Below are 17,103 nucleotides of genomic sequence, written 5' to 3' on the forward strand. Positions count from 1 at the left end.
GGGAACTAACAGGAGAGCGATGGGGAGTAAAAGAAAGTAGAGAGTAAGAGGGAATATCCCCAACAAATGATGCATTTGTATGAAAAAAATTAAATCATTATAATGACTCACTCATCTTCTTCTTTTTTACTTATTTTATTTTTATTTCTTTGGGAGAGAGGGGGAGAAAAAGAGAGAGATACAGGGACAGAGAGAGAGACAGAATGGGCATACCAGTGCTTCCAGCCACTGCAAATGAACTCCAGACACATGCACCACCTTGTGCATCTGGCTCACATGAATCCTGGGGAATTGAACCTGGGCCCTTTGGCTTTGTAGGCAAGTGCTTTAATGGATAAGCCATCCTTCTAGCCCTCTCTTTTATTTTTTTTTTCAAAGAAAAGTAAGCCTTTATTTCCATGTTTTCCAAATGAAGTTGGATTTTTGGTTGCTATCTGGTGATCAATCAGAGACCAAATCCCAAATCCTCGTCTAACTCCTCTGACTCTTCCTCAGCTTCCACATTGGCTAGGGCTGCAGAGGCAGCAGCCACAGTTGAAGATGGATCAACCAAGAAGGCCTTGACCTTCTCAAAAGGTGGGAAGGTGTGCTCAGTCTCCACAGACAAGGCCAGGACCTGCTTGAACCGATGATAGAATAACTGAAGCAACATTTGGGTAACCACTTTGCAGACAAACACTGTCAACAATGCAGACACCCTCTAGGAAGTGAAAAGCAGCTACACTTGGGGCTACATTGTTAAACACCTGCTGGATGGTCAGCCCACAGGAGCAGAGAGATGTCCATACTGGATGGTCAGCTCACAGGAGCAGGGGAGATGTTCAACATGCCCTGCAGAGTGACCTCGCTGGCTCCCACCTTGTCTCCAGTCTTGATGAGCTGCATACCCCTCAGAATTTCAATGGTGCCCCAGAAGATTTTAGTGGTGATGCCTAAAGCCTGAAAGGAAGTCTTCCTGGGTCCCAGACCAGTATTCTGGGCCAGTCTAGTGATTTCGCATGGGGCCATGGCACCAAGCCCCGGTGGTAGCTGGCACCGTATTAACCAGCAGCATGTCCCTGATCTCAGTAAGGTCCTCCTTGGTGAACACAAAGGCCACATTTCTGAGGATATAAGGCAATTGTTTCTCCAGAGATATGCTGTTCTCCAGGTGCCCTCGGACAGTCTTGTGCCTCATGGTGTTCTTCCCATCAGCACCATGGCCTTCCTCGGAGGAACACATGGATCTGTTGCATCTTCTTGGAGCCCACATTGTCTGCTCCTGATAAAGCATTTTGGATAATGATCCATGATTTGGATGATCTTAAGGGAATAGTTGGACTTCCAAGTCACTCTGTCTTCCCTGGGCATCACTGTGGTACATCAGGGATTTCCAGACAGGGTTTAAAAATGATGTAACTGTAACAAGGATGCCTGGCTGAGAGCCCCCTCATCTTCTAAATCCTAATTCAAATGTTACCTCCTACAGAAAACTTCAAAAAGAACAATGGCCTCCTTAGTACTTATTATGCTGTTTAAATTGTTTATATCAGTGTTCTATACCAGAAGTGACTGACATTGGGAAGTCTCAACAAGTCAGAACTGGCCACTCACTCCAAAAATCAAAAGGAAAAGCAGGAATATAAATGATTCAGTACAAACACACATAATTGTGGTACCTTGTCAGTATCTCCAGAGATGTGGCTGAGGACTCCAGTTTCCATTTCTGCCCTTCTAGTTATCCTGAGGGGCAGAAGATCTGCAGAGAGAGATGTGCCTCAGGTGATCACGTCACATGACTGATTCTGTGAGGTCTGCTGGCCCTAGGAAACTTGTTGCTTTTTCTTCTTCTTTTTAAAAGTCTTAAAAAAAAAATCTTTTTGCTGACAATACACATCCATACCCACAATGTGTTCTGATCACATTCCCCTCCAACCGCTCCCCTTTGCCTCCCTTCTCCTATCCCGCACTTCACTGAAACATTTCTTCTTTCCAACTAGTCTCTCTTCTATTTTGATGTCACATATTTTGGCCTCATATTATGCAGACCTTTTGTAGGTAGGATCAGCCACTGTGAGGTCATTAGTGCAACTGCCACTTAATATTTGGAAGACATTATTCCAACGCCCTCCTCCCCTTCCTTTGGCTCTTGCCGTCTTTCTTCAATAGATCCTGAGCCTTGGGGGTGTGATAGAGATGTCTCTCTTAGTGATGAATCCTCCACTGTCACTTTTTCTCAGCACTTTGATGCGTTTTGAGTCTCCCCAGTAGTCATCACTGTCAGAAAAGAGAAGCTTCTCTAACCAAAAGTAAGAGTAAAATTAATATATGAGCACAAGCATAAATATTTAGAAGGCATTTTGGTGGGCATACTGTATATAACCATTTACCTAAACAACAATAGGGGTTTCCAGTCTAGGACTTATGACCTTTTCAGCCACAGGCTTTTGATTAGGTTTTCAGTGCCAGACATGAATTTCCTCCCATGGGGCAAGACTCAAATCCAATCAAAGGGAAGTTTTCCCCACAGCACCATAGCAGACCTGCCACCATTGTACAACTTGGCACATTTTAGTTGGATGGCCAGCAGTGTCCATTGCAGAGTTCACTGCTGGTTAAGACCAGTGATGAGTTTTCACCCCAAACAGGCTGAATAATTCTTTCCAGCACCATGACAAGTTACTGCTTCTTGAGGGGACAATTCAATTTCTATCATGAGATCATTGCAGCTTCTTAGAAAAGCTATCTCAGTTCCCCTTGTGGGTTATTTACTTCAACTCATGGGAGACAGTCTCCTCATGGTTTGATGTGTATGAAAAGCTCATTCTCTTTGGAATCTTAAAATCTAATGTGTAGCCTAAGACAATACATCCTCCTCTGTGTCCCAGTAGTACCTACAAATAAGGTCATGTTCTGAGTTACTGGGAAGTTAGGATGCTAGAAAGTCTTTTTCTTTCCCCTTCCCTAGAGGGTATGGATCTAATCTAACTTGTAATACCAGCTATTTAAAAAATGTCTTGAGTGAATATTCTGTTTGACTTTCTTTAGTTTTGTGTATTATCTGTAGCTCTCAATATATACAAGGAAGCCATGAAATGTATCAAGGTTGTATTTCCCAATGGTTGGGGCAAACATTCTTAAATGGGCGCGTTGTGGTCCCTAAAGGAACCTTGGTTCTGGCGAGAAGGGAAAACTTACTGTTTTAGTATAAGGCACAGATATGTATACATACACTTAATAGTTAAGGGGGACCTATAATATCTAAACAGGATATCTGAAATTAAATTTTCATGTGTAAGACAACTCAGAGAAGAAGTTGTATTAAAAGGCTCCTTCGGACAATGGTGCTGGCATGGAGTGAAATGCTCTCGTTCTACTGCTTCCTGTACAACCTTGCAGCTAACCACTGTGGAAATACAAAGAGGACATTCACATCAAGCCTTCCGCATAAGAGTGTTGCACAGATATGGTTACCATCTTACATAGTGTTTATAAATGTTGAGAACTGGGGTCAATAGTTGACTGTTGTCTAAAATCTGTGGTCTTGAAGGTTTCAATTCTCCTAGTACTTACCGGTACATTGCATCAGGACAGGAGTATTTGTAGGACATGCCATAGTCCCCTTTCCCTTAGAGGAGCTGCATTTGTGTACAGTCTGAGTGTGTTCCCCGAGGTTTCCATGTGTTGGCGGCTTGGTTCCAGAAGTCATGATTGTCACAGTTGCTTCCTCCTTGCTGGGACAAAATACGCACCCAGGAGCAGTTTATGGGAGGGCAGAGTTTATTTCAGATTACAGTTTCAAGGAGAAGCTTCATCCTGGTGAGGAAAGCATAGCAGCCGGCCATCCCAACTTATCACATCACCTGGGAGAAAGAAGCCAGTGGGAGTTTGCCATGGCAAGTAGGGCTAGGCTATAAAACCCCAAAGACCATCCCCCAGTGACACACTTCCTCCAGCAAGTTTCCATATACCAAAGACCTCGCCACTTTTTTTTTTTTTTTTTTTTTGCATTACCACCAGCTAGGGACTAAGCATTCAGAAACACATGAGCCTATGTGGGAAATTTCATTCAAAGTACCACAGTGATGTTCAGAGGTGTTGAAAAACCTTTAAAAGGGGAGGCTTATAGTGGTCATGATATCACTGGCAGGAGGTATGTTGTCATAGAGATTAAGGGAGTTCTTGCAGGAGACTGAATGTTCCTGAGAGTAAGCTGTTATAAAACAGCCCCTGTGAGTTCACCTGAAGGCACCAGCTCATATAGTCTCCTCCGCTGTGATGCCATCACTAAGATGTAGACTTGAACCTTTAGAACTGTGTCATGAATAAACTGGCTTTGTCTACAAAGGTATCCAGCCTCAGGCATTTCATTATAGCATTGAAAACCAAACTAATACTAATACACTCCTTATTTATCATGTTCACTCTAAGATCTAAGTAACTGTCAGCTTTCTCAAGGAGAAAATTATCTTTGAATTCTACTCCTCTCCATGAGCCATTTTACTTGAAGAAAAATGCTACAAAAGGGGACATATTATTTAGAGTGATCCCATGGGATTATTGAAGCTCAAATGAATGATTTCATGAATGCAGATGAGGAGATGATCTGTTTGAAATTAGACCTAAGATTCTGTGCCTATGCCATAGTTACCAGGAGGAACTGTTCCACCAAGACTTAAGTGACTATAAACCCCTTAGACAGAGACACATTCTATCTCCTGGTCAGCTTTGTTTTCCTGTGATCCAGTGATCAACACTACGCTGATGTTTACTAAATAAATAAATAAATAAAAGATGTTGGGTACTAATAGCATGAGGCTCAATGCCATCTATAGCTTACCATCTGAAGGCATTCAAGGGCTTCACAAGGAAGTGTACATGCATGTGTGAATGCATGTTAACACATGTGTGCAAGTGTGCATATATGTGTATAGGACAGAGGTTGATGTCAGGTGTCTTATTAAGTTGTTCTCCACCTTGTCACCTAAACCTAGAACTAACTGATTCCACTCATCTAGCTAGCCAGCTTGCCAAGGGGATCTCCTGCCTCCACCTCCCAAGCACTGGGATTTTAGGAGGACTGCTCTGCCCTCCCACTATTACATGGATGCCAGAGATCTGCACTCATCCGGATAGAAAGCCTCAAATTAATGTGTATTAAAGTTAGAAGCGTATCTGTCTATATGTACAGGAGGATTAGAGAAGAAAAGTTATAATTCTCGTATCTGAAAGTGGAGTTCAGTAGAGTGGAGAAGTAGTGACGTCAGACTGAGAATAGTGACACATTTTCCTTGAATTCCATCTTGCCTCTCAGGAACATGTCTACGTAGCTTTCGATTTCATTCAGCTTCCAACCAAGTCAATGGTCTTTGCTCTAACATTATCAGGGGGTTTCAGCCATGTCTGGTCACTCACCACAAGACAAAGTCAGTCAGGAAACTCTGTCACCTCAATGCATAGCCTTGGCTCCTATGATGTAAATGCTCAGTGAGCTCAAGCACACGGCCACCCTAGGTGACCTTAAAATGCACCCAGGAAGGATGACTGTGGAGCACAGAAATGACTTCACTTAGAGGTTCTCAAGCTTCAAGGTTCACCCCAAAACTTACATCAGAGTTTCTGACAGAGAGGGAGAGGTCTGGGGTTGTGGTCAAGTCCCTGCACATTGAAAATTGATTATCTGGTTTTGTTTCTTCATTCACAGGAGAAAACAGACATGCCAAGAGGAAAATGCTTTATCTAGAGCTGTTCTCAGTGCTCACTTCCTCCCACAAGGCACCATGCTGATCAGAGGAGACCACAATGTATGTTTGAGAACTGAATCCTTATCCAATGGCCTTCACCTTGTCTCTTAGGAGAGGTAATATATATTCATAGTTAAATGCTTGGGATTTGAAGCCAGACTTCCTTGGCTCCAATCTCAACCCTGCCAATGACAGCTTTGTCATTTTGGACAAGTATCCTAATGCTGAGCACTGCCCTGTCTTTTTGTCTGCACCGTGAGAATAACGATCCAGCCTGTCTTGTCATATTGAAAACATTAAATCATGCGAATTCACCAAGTAGAGTTGCCAAAATTGACAAAGAATATAAAAAAGATAAGAAAATCTTAATAATTGTTTATCTGAGATTAAAATTTGTCTTATTTCCTATATCTTTGCTAAATTTGGCAATCCTTCCACCTGCAGAATTAATAAAAATGCTCAGTAAATGCTAATAAGCATTTGCTATTGTTATTATTTTATTCTATCATTGAGCCCACCCCATTCCCAGTCTCTCTCATCATTCTGAAGAGTCTTTCAGAACCTTATTAACTTGGCTTCCAATAATTTCAGTGAGTACAAATTCAAGCAGAAGGTAGATTAGAGCTTTTCATTGTTAGTCAATATCTCCCTTGAAAGTAAAATAAATTCATATTAAAAACAGGATCGTAGTGGGGACATTCAAAACAGTCAATTGAGCAATATGCTTTTATGACCCATTATGTGTCTGAGAAGAGGGTCATTCCCTCTGGCAAAAATCACTATAAATGGTTTGTCTTGAAAGAAGGTCCCACTCAGCAGCGCCTTTGCCAGCTAACACAGGTTAACAGTACCATCAGGGAAAGATAAACCCTTATTAATAGAACTATTTGAATTTTATTTCCAAGCTGGAGTCAAGGAATTAGTGTCTAAAACTAAGATCTGCTAACAATTATCTCTGTGTCTCTAGGCAAAGTATTTCCCATTTCAGGACTCTTGACTCTTAAATTTGAAAACAGCACCACTCTATTCTAAGATTCCCTTAAGGGCAATTGGCTTTGCTCTCCTTTTCCCACTGAGGTTTCTGTCTGAGCAGAAAATGTGCACAGCAGGGCTGGGTATAAGGCAAGGAATATTTGCAAATGGAGTTCTGCATTGGCTGTCACCAGCCCAGGAAGAGTAAGAAGAGACAATGACCATGTTTATGGAGCCATGAGCAAATGTAATGGCCCACAGTTCCCAGCACAGTATGGACATATTGAAAATAGCTGGGAACTTTAGATGCAGAGGCCAGCTTCCCCAGCACCAAAGATACTGGCTGGCTTGTTCTGCAGAGGTCGGAGGCATCCTTAAGCAGTTGAGGTACAGGCATGTGTCCCTGGAACTCAGAACCGCTGCATCACACAGGCGGCTCCTATGAGTTCAGCCTTGCTTCTTCCTCCATCTTTCATGTTCTTCAAAGTCACCCTCAACCCTCCATACAGAGTTCAAATGACCTCATGTCACCTTGCTGATGGTTACTTGATTTTCATCTGCATGTGGTTTTGTTCTTTAAGGTGCCTGAAGTGGGAACCCCAGAACCTGACAGCTGGAAGGTGGCAACATCAGTATAATCCCGGCTGGGCCTTCTGCTTCTCTTGCTTGGACATCTGCTTGTAACTCACTTTGCTTCTGGGATCCCAAGAAAATGACTTCCCTCTGTTTCCCACCCTGTGACTTAACCACTAAAACAGCCCATTTCGTCTCTGTGTCGTGAAATGTCGTGAACATGCAGACAAGTGCGGAATCATTTGCTAAGCTGCAGACAGCACAGTTGCACTTTCCAGAGTAAACGATTGTTGCTTTTCATGTTCTCACCTTGCTCCGTGGCCCCCTCATGTGTCAGCCATTGTTCTGAAATTATCAGGCAACCCTCTCATCAATGATATGGGCAAATGTGAATCAACAGCATATAATTCTGTTTGGAGTGTCTTTAAATTATTCATAAATGGGGTCATACTCAATACATTACTGTGCAGCTTGTTTTGACCACTTGGATTTTTTTTTTTGAGACCTATCTAAATCCTGTTTACCTATTTTAACAGCTATCTATTGTTCCATCATATAAATTTGTTCCATTACATAAATATCAAACACTCTTTTGATCCATTCTGGTACATTTTCTTCTACCAACATGACATTTAGAATACTTCCACACTCACATATTCACAAATAAATGATCTTGCTAACTAAGGTGTCTCATTCCTTCCAGGAAAAGAATTTGATAATATGCCTAGATATGTGCATATTCATTTAGACATTAAACACCTACTTCCTGTCAATCACATGAAGTATTAGTAAAGTTTAACTCTTTTGTTAATTTCTAAGTTAGCAGTCCTAATATTGTATTCCCAAATCTAAATGGTTTAAAAATATTTTATGTATTTATTTACTTGTATGTATGTGAGGGGGTTGGTGTCACACATATGCCGTGCATGCACAGTTTTGTCTCTGACTTTATGTGGGTGGATGCTGAGACATCGGGCTTGTCCAAAAGGTTTTGCAAGACAGCTCCCTTAACTTCTAAACCAACTCCTAACCCCTTCCACACCTAGAGTTTTATGCTACAGGATCTGCTGGGGGGAAATTGCCATCAACATTGTTGTGAGCAGTCTGGCGACACTGCTATACGACAGCCACCAACCTGACAAGATGTACACACCTGTGCAATGGTGGCACCTCGCCTAGGGGCATAACCAGTAGCTTTCTCATTGTTATTTGTATGATCTTGTTTTGGAGGTTATTATTCTACCCAAATAGGTTTTATGTATTTGTTAGTTAGCCAACTGCTTCTCTACCATCCAACATAAGAATTGACAAGAGACACCCTCTCAAAAGCAAGTTTGAAGACATACATTACATACAGTCCAGTTATGGGTTTCCACGCACCTTTCTCCTGGTAGCTCAAAGTCCTGTGTCCTTAATATTTCTGAAGGCAACGGTGCTGCTCAGTATGTATGCTTTCACGAACATGAAAGGTTGTTCTCTTGGATAACCTCCTTGGGTAGGAGGCAATTTATGCTACCAAAATTCCTCAAAACCCCCCTGTTTGGAAATTCATGGAAGAGGGGGCGGAAAGATTGTTAGAGCCATAAGTTGGGTCATTATGCACAGAGACATTGACTCTTCCCCCATCACCGAAGGCCACCCCCCCAATGCATCACCCACAATCTTCAGGGGGGATAACAGGGAGAAGGCTAACGATGGTACCATCATGGCTGCATACATTTATATGTATACATGTATACTATATACATAACTAATAAAAAAATCCTCCTGTTCCCTACTGACTGTCTCTGAGGATACCTCTAACATTCCAAAGGTTGGAAAGTATTGTTCAAGACCATTCCAACCATCCTGCTAAAGCTTACTACCCATATGTAACTCATACGAAACAATGAAGGTGATCTTAGCCTAGCTGAAAGGCTAGTTGATGGACTTAAATTAATCACTTGAAGCACAGTGGGGATTTGACAGTCTGGAGGTGTTTTTGGAGGATTCTTTTCTGAGTTATAGATAATGCTAATTATTAACACTGTGGGTTTAGATTGGATGCAGGGAACTATTGGCTAAGGTGAGGCAGGTCCATGTAGTTAGAAAATTCTAGGGAAAGACAACAACTCAGAAGTGTGTGTGTGTGTGTTCAGATGTGTGTGCACATGAGCACTTATGTGTATTTAGAATAAGAAAGACTTTCAGTTTTTTTCCCATTCTGACGGCTATTTTCCTTGTTTTAGGATGGGGAGCAGGATTTCCATTCCAAATGATCTATATCTCAGCACATTCTAGGTAATGTGTATATAAACTCTATACTCAAAATCTCAGTTTCCCACTTATGAACAAATGTGCATTTGAGGAAACGGCTTGACACCTTTGGGACATGGCTTCATATTCTAAAAACAAAAAACAAAAAACAGTGCAGACAATTCTAAAAAAAGAAAAAAAGAAAAAAGAAAACAGTGCAGACAGTAATTCCCCAATTTTCTTGGTGAGGAGTAAATGGGAAAATATGTGTAAAGTGCTTGGCACCAGATAAGAGCTTAATAAACAGTACCATGGTTGGCCTCACCCCTTACTCTGGTTTTATATATCCAGTTTGCCTGAATTTAAACCTCAGCATGACCACGGAGCGAACTCTGCATGGAGCCTGCATTCAATAAGCACTCAGTACATGGGAGCCGCAGAAAGTCTCATCACGAAGCGGTTGTTGGCAAACGCTGACAAAGACTTTGTTTAGATGTTCTCTGTGGTAGTCTTCTTAAGGCCATGAGTGTAAATTCTGCCCATTTGGACTCCTTTTGGGTGGATTTGACAATGGAACTTTATTGTAGCTACTAGCAGCATGCCCAAGCAAACATGCTCCGAACAAGAACAGAATAACCAAAGAAGGGTGCGTTCATTAAAACAGTCGCTTGCATGATTGAAAATGATCAAATGATTAATATGTAGCAAAGATTCGCCCATTAAAAGAGTACAGTTCTTTAAATGAAGAGAAGGAAGTCCCTTCCAGAAGTTGATCCAGAATAAATGAAACAGAAAACAAGCTTTCAGATGCCTCTTATAATTAAATTGTCTTCTTAATAAAGAAAATATTCCCTGGTATTCATTATAATTGGGTATTGTCAGTTTAATACTGTCTATATGATATATTATCTGTTGAGTAACAATACAGAATGGTGCTAATTATATTTGGATGAAAAGAACCATCGTGCATATTCATGGAAAGGCACACACCACCTGGATTCTGCAAGTTGAGTGAATGCTGAGTGGGGAAGTTATCTCTTGTTGCTTGTTCTAAATTTGCTTCTCTTTATTTTCTCAGGGCATATCTTGTCTTTCTGGGACTCAACATCTAACACAAAGAGACAATGGCTTTTCCTTCCTCCTTGGAGTATCAAAGGTATCAAAGGCAATCACTCCTCCCTCCACACATTCTGGTGTATTTCATATTTCATTAAGGGCTGAGTTGGCATAGATCTTTCACACGAAGTGCAGGCAGTATAAATCTGTCAGCTGGGAGCTAAGCCAATGGAAATAAAGAGAAGTGGCATGTTTTAACAGGTATTTTTAGAACTGAGTAGATCCTCAGAGATTGGATGGGGTATTCTTTTAATATAGCTTTTTTAGCCCTACACTTGGACCAGCAGGTCCCAAACTTGACTGTTGGGTAAATCATATAGAAGGTTTGTAAACACAGAGCTGGCCTCTACCCTCAAAGTGTCTGATACAGAAGAATAGAGGGTCATAGAATGTTTACTCCCAACTCCCAGAACATGCAGACATTTCCAGCTTTTGGTTCACCTTTTGAATATTTCTTCCCTGGAGATTTTGATGAGGTATCCTGTGAAAACCGAGAATGCACATATGGAGCATGCATGCTATGGAACCATGCTCCCAAGAGCTCCAAACAACCAGTGGGATGCATGCTTATTCTGAAGCCAATGCTAAGCTAGATTAAGCACAGTGAGTGCAAAAATGTCTGGGTCCTTCTGACTTAGGAGACCAGTTCTCCTTGGTCCTATAGCCTAGCTTCATGATCCACTTCTGCCACACCCCTTACAGTGATCCCCATCAAGAGCTGGCCTGCAACTTCTCCTCCTTGCATGTGGCTGTCCTGTGTGTCCAGAATTCTGTTCACCACATCCCTGAATCATACTTTAACATCCAGTTTAGGTGCATGTTCCTTCCTAATGTCCTTGTGGGCTTGCATATTCTCACCACTGTGAATTGTTCTTTAAAATTGATGTATATATACATTCTATTATTCATTCTTTCATTCAACAAATATTTCCTTTACTCATCTTACGTGAATGTCACTGTGTTAGGTACCTGGCATAAAACAAAAAACAAGAGACTGATCACAAGGAAAATTCCCCCGGGATAGTATGTTTCAGGGAAGGAACCATGCAATGAATGGGTATGCTAGGACCTCCAGCCACTGCAAACAAACTCTAGACACATGCACCCCCTTGTGCATCTGGCTAACATGGGTCCTAGGGAATCGAACCTGGGTCCTTTGGCTTTGCAGGCAAATGCCTTAATCACTAAAGCATCCCTCCAGCCCAATTTACAGGATTCTTGAGGATGACTTTGAATTTCCCCTGGCCATGAATATTATGCTTATGTTAGCATATTATAGGTTGCATGCAGCTGGTCTAATGACTGGAAACCTTCATTTATTGCTATGTCTTCTGCAACTGTTATCATGGTATGTTGCTACAGTTACTGCTGCTGCTGATACACTTATTATGTAATAAACACTTATTATGTAACAGAAACCTTAAAGAGTGATTTGCTCATATACAGCTATTTCCTTCAAGTCTCTCAACCAATCTGTAACATTGGGGCTGTTTTTAATACATGCTTTGTGGATGTGGAAACTAAGTTTTTGAGATATCATGTCATGTTTGAAAGGCCATCTAACTTGCAAGTGGTGGTAATGGGGCTTGTCCTCACGGCTTTATAACTTTGACACACATAATATTTTAACCTCTATTTAGTAATGACAAAGAGTCGTGAACAATTATGTGTTCATCAGCCGGGTGTGGTGGTGCACGCCTTTAATCCCAGCACTCAGGAGGTACAGGTATGAGGATCACCATGAGTTCAAGGCCACCCTGAGACTACATAGTTAATTTCAGGTCAGCCTGGGCCAGAGTGAGACCTTACCTCAAAAAAAAAAGTAACAACACAAAAAATAAAATAAACAACTATGTGTTCATGCAAGTAACACATGCAGGGGTTTACTGAATTACATGGCAGCTAATTCATCCAACATTTATGTGAACTTGTTGTGGGAAGAAGAGTGTGGTGGTTTGATTCAGGTGTCCCCCATAAACTTAAGTGTTCTGAATGCTAGGTTCCCAGCTGATAGAGATTTGGGAATTAATGCCTCCTGGAGGCAGTGTATTGTTGGGGGCAGGCTTATGATTATTATAGCCAGTTTCCCCTTGCCAGTTTTTGGCACATTCTCCTGTTCTTATTATCCACCTGATGTTGGCTAACAATCGATGTCCACCCTCTGCTAATGCCATCATTTTCCCTGCCATCATGGAGCTTCTCCTCAAGTCTGTAAACAAAAATAAGCACTTATTTTTCCCAAAAGCTGCTCTTGGTCAGGTGATTTCTGCCAGCACTGTGAACCTGACTGCAATAAGGGGGGAAGATCAACATGGGCAAGGGCAGAAAATGTCATGAGATGGCAGAGCAGGCAGGATACCTTGGATGATATGTCAGGTGAAAGGTGTGGTGACGAGATGTCTTGTGAATGTGCAAGTGATTAACATCTCAAAGTTCTGCAAACAGGAAAAATACATGTTACAGGTTCCTGCATATTCATTCAAGTGATGTTGGGCTATTTCTTTGAGCTCTCTGAGACTTGGGTTTTCCATCTCTAAATGGGAATAGAAGTTGTACCATTGCTAAAAGGATATTAGTGAAGAAAAGCATGTAAAAGTTTATGAGATGCTTAACAAGAACAAATACTACACAAAGGGGAAAATTGAGAGAAGTAGATAAAATGAAGGAACATTTAGCATAAAGAGAGGATGTCTTCTGATTTCTGGTATAAACAGCTAAGGGTGTAGTTGTGTCCTCAAGTGAAGGATTACTCTAGGCAGTCAGATTTATTCAAGGCAACATAAAGGCATTGGCTCTAGAGGGAGAGAGTGCAGTCCTATGTCCCGAAGAGTGAAGAAGAAAGTTGGGTAGCTGATGTATAAGAAAAGAATATCCTGTATACTTTTATCTCGAGGGAGACACTGAGTAGTCCATTCCTCACTGGGAAGTGAAGGAGGATGAATATTAAAAAAACAAAGAGGAAGAATGGCTAAGATAGGTCTGATTCCACTTTGCATGTCCCCATAGAGAGCACTTAAGACAAGGACCTGGGGGCAGAATCCATATGAGAGGTGATTTGCAAAAGCATGGCTGTGGCTTACAGCAAATGAGAAGGACAGAAATGGACTGCTGAAAAGGACCGTTTCTGGAGCTGATTACTGCTGCGGGCAGCCACAGAGCACCTTGCCGGGCTCCCTCTGAGGAACCAGGTAGAGTGCTGCTCAGAATGCTCCCCTGAAAGTCAGAGGTGGAGGCATTTACCCATTGACTCGTCAACTCTGTGTGTGTGTGTGTGTGTGTGTGGATTGGAGCCGGCACTACAGGTCGGTGAGCCTCGGCTCTAAGTAGAGTCAGAGGTCTTTCTTCTAGCACTGTTGAATCAACCCAGTTGTCCCCTTTGTTGCTCATTTTCAGGAATAACTGCACAAGATGCAGGAGTGCAGTATTCTGAGACACAAGAGAACTGGATGGATCAGACCAGGATCAGGTCAATCCCCCCCACACACCCACTTCGCCCTCCAAACGGGATGTCAATGGTTTCCTCAGCCCCGTGACTCACAATGCTCTGACGTATGAAACTGCAGGGTGCACTGCCTTTCAGAGTCTGTTAGCTGCAGTACAAGTGGGGTGAGCACAGTGAGGCCACACACCCCCAGACAGCTTGCCTGAGATCAGGCTGATCATGCACCCCAGCCTTGAGGTTCGTCATTGCTGGGTGCTGCAAATCCACTTCCTATAGCTTGTGTAGGGGCTGGCAAGCTGCCAACCAGTGCACAGTGGACTTGTTTCCCAGGGTGGTCGGGGCGGAGGTGACTTCCTGCACATGCAGCAAAGATAAGTGACCAATAAACTTCACATCTTACAAAAATCCTGAACTGGGTAAAAAGTTTTAGTATCATTTAGCATAAGAACTTGGGGCTCAGAGAGGTGAAATAAGGTGTTAAATTGGGGTTTAAACTTATCTTAAAATCCAACATTTTAAAGTTTTCTAGTCCCCATGTGGCTAGCCTTTAGCAAAGACTTCTATTAAAATGAGAATGGAAGTGGCATTAGTGGGCTGATTCTCCCCAGCACTAATTATTGGAATTTCGCTGACTTATTATTCTTCTGACTAGGACCTAAAAATATGCATCTCTTAAGAGGGGTGAATCAGTTCACAGAATAAAAGGAAAATGGGAGCCACAGAGAATCTGAAATTGGATATTCTCCAGTTGAAGTCCAAAGGATGGGAATTGCAATTCTCAGTTCAATCAAGATTTTTATTTTTTTTTTAACCTCTAGGAATACAGAGGTATTAAAGATCCAGGCTCCCAGCCTCTGAGTAGGAATTCCAAAATTTCCATCTGTAATCTGCTTAGCTCAGCATTGTATAGCACGTTTTTAGGCATTTTTCTATTTGCCTCATTCTGACAGGTCTTAACTCCATTGGCTTTGAAAACACCCTGTCTTCTGGGCCTGTCAACACTATCATGTACGTCTTATGGCTGTGCCAAAAACATCCAAGGTGCTGCAGCTGCTGCTGACATTTGGAACTAATGACCCTTGATAGTCAGGCATAAGGTAAGGAGGGACACTCTCCTTCATGTCGTTAGACATGACACCTGTGTTGTCTCTCATCAAACCTGGAGCTCACCATCTCAGCTAGGTTGGTTAGCCAGCAAGCCGCAGGGGGTTCTCTACTCATTCATTCTCCCATCACTGCCTTCCTAGTGCTGGGATTATAGGCACGTGTTGTCATGCCTGGTTTATATGAGGGTGCTGGGAATTGAACTAAGGTCCTCTTGCTTGTGTGGTAAGCATTTTATTTCCTGAGCCATCTCCTCAGCCCAGAGAGGGAGACATTTTAGATTTTTAAGAGCTCATATCCAGGTGTCTGTCTTTAAGCATGATGGCAAATAGTATGCTGCCATTTGCTGTCCTACTTCCAAGTAGACAGCATTAATCAGCCAGGCCTTTTATTCCCTTAGTTGCAGAATATCTCTCACTCCAACATTCCAGAAAGTCACCCCAACCTCCCAGAGAGCCATGATTAATCAACTGGACAGTGGTGAGACCAGTTCATTGTCACATTCCAGTGATTGGTCTGCAAAGCAAAACAGTTTCTCTCTCTCTCTGTGTGTCTCTCTTTTTGTTGTTTGATTTTTTTTTTTTTTTTTTTTTTGGTTTTTATGAGGTAGGGTTTCACTCTAGTCCAGGCTGACCTGGAATTTCCTATGTAGTCTCAGGGTGATCCTCCTCCATCTACCTTCTGAGTGCTGGGATTAAAGGCATGTGCCACCAAGCCCAGCTCCTCCTCCTTTCTTATAACAGTGATTTGAAAATATTCTCCACAAAGAACCCAGAGTTTGCTCTCCTACTGCTGTTCTCCATGTTTGATCTTATGTTTTCTGCCTGGAGCTCTTATTTCAGACTAGAGTAAATTATTTACCAGTGTTAGCTACCAAGCCTTGTGGCATTCAAAATATAAATCTGAAATATCCAAGCAATCAGTTGTAACCAGCCTACACTATGTGTGCTTTGCAGCTATTGAGACAGATCAAAAGATGCTTTATTAATCCAACACAATGATGTCTCCAAGTGCAGGGAGGCCGTTCTCCCTGCTGATTAGATACCTGAGGAAAAGCACAGCAACTTGGGCAAATGTTTATTTCTCTTCCTCAGTCTGTCACCACCCAGAAGGATTAGGGCAGGGGTCTGTGAAGGGTGAGACCTAGGACTGACTTCAGAACCATTCTGACTTTCGTCTTGTCCACCGACAGCGTGTGGATGGTACCTGTCCTTATCACTGTGCACTAGTCTTTTCTTCTGCTTTCCTTGACACCTGCCCACGAGCTCCTGAAGAGCAGGAAATCAAGGTACATACAAGGCTGTGTTTCTGGGGAAGCTGTTACCATTTTACTTTTCCCACTACCCTTAACACTGTCCATCTGGAAACCTTTTGTCTATCTTCTGGGTTGCCTCCTTTGGAACACAGAAGAACAAGTAGCTAGTGACAGGCAGTGTAGGTAAATGACAAAGAGACTGGGCTCTGATGTGACATAGACTGCATTTGAGTTCAGCCTCTGACACCGTTTGTTGTGTGACCCTGAGAAATCTATATGATTTTCTCATGTATATAATAGAGATTATTATGTATTCACTTAATAGGAATTTAGTGTAAGGATTAAACACCAGGGCCCAATAGATGTGATTCTTAGTACACTAGGGAGACTTGCAGAATTTCTGTAGAAGCAGGCAACACTGTAGCAGATACTGTAGACCTTGTGTTTCCTGGAACATATGGGTCCTAAGGACAAGTTTTGCTCACTCTTTGTCAAAGAATCTTATAAAGAATGAAGAGGATTTCGGTGTGATAATGAACAGTCTTATAACCAGCCATTCAAAGTTCACAAGGCAGCACTCATTTTCCCCCTCATTCTTCTTGCAAATAAGCATGATGCTTAGGAGGTGTTTGGAGGGGCTCATGTAGCTGGGGCCTGAAGGCTTGTCTAGAAAGAGCCACTCT

At 42.2% G+C, this 17,103-nt stretch overlaps 1 pseudogene; it reads right to left on the minus strand.

Moving 5' to 3' along the window:
* Positions 1–445: 445 nt before the first annotated feature.
* On the minus strand, positions 446–1,350 carry LOC101601685 (annotated as a pseudogene).
* Between the last annotated feature and the right edge of the window lie 15,753 nt (positions 1,351–17,103).

Source organism: Jaculus jaculus, chromosome 11 (genome assembly GCF_020740685.1).
Source record: "Jaculus jaculus isolate mJacJac1 chromosome 11, mJacJac1.mat.Y.cur, whole genome shotgun sequence".
NCBI classification, from domain to species: Eukaryota; Metazoa; Chordata; class Mammalia; order Rodentia; family Dipodidae; genus Jaculus; species Jaculus jaculus.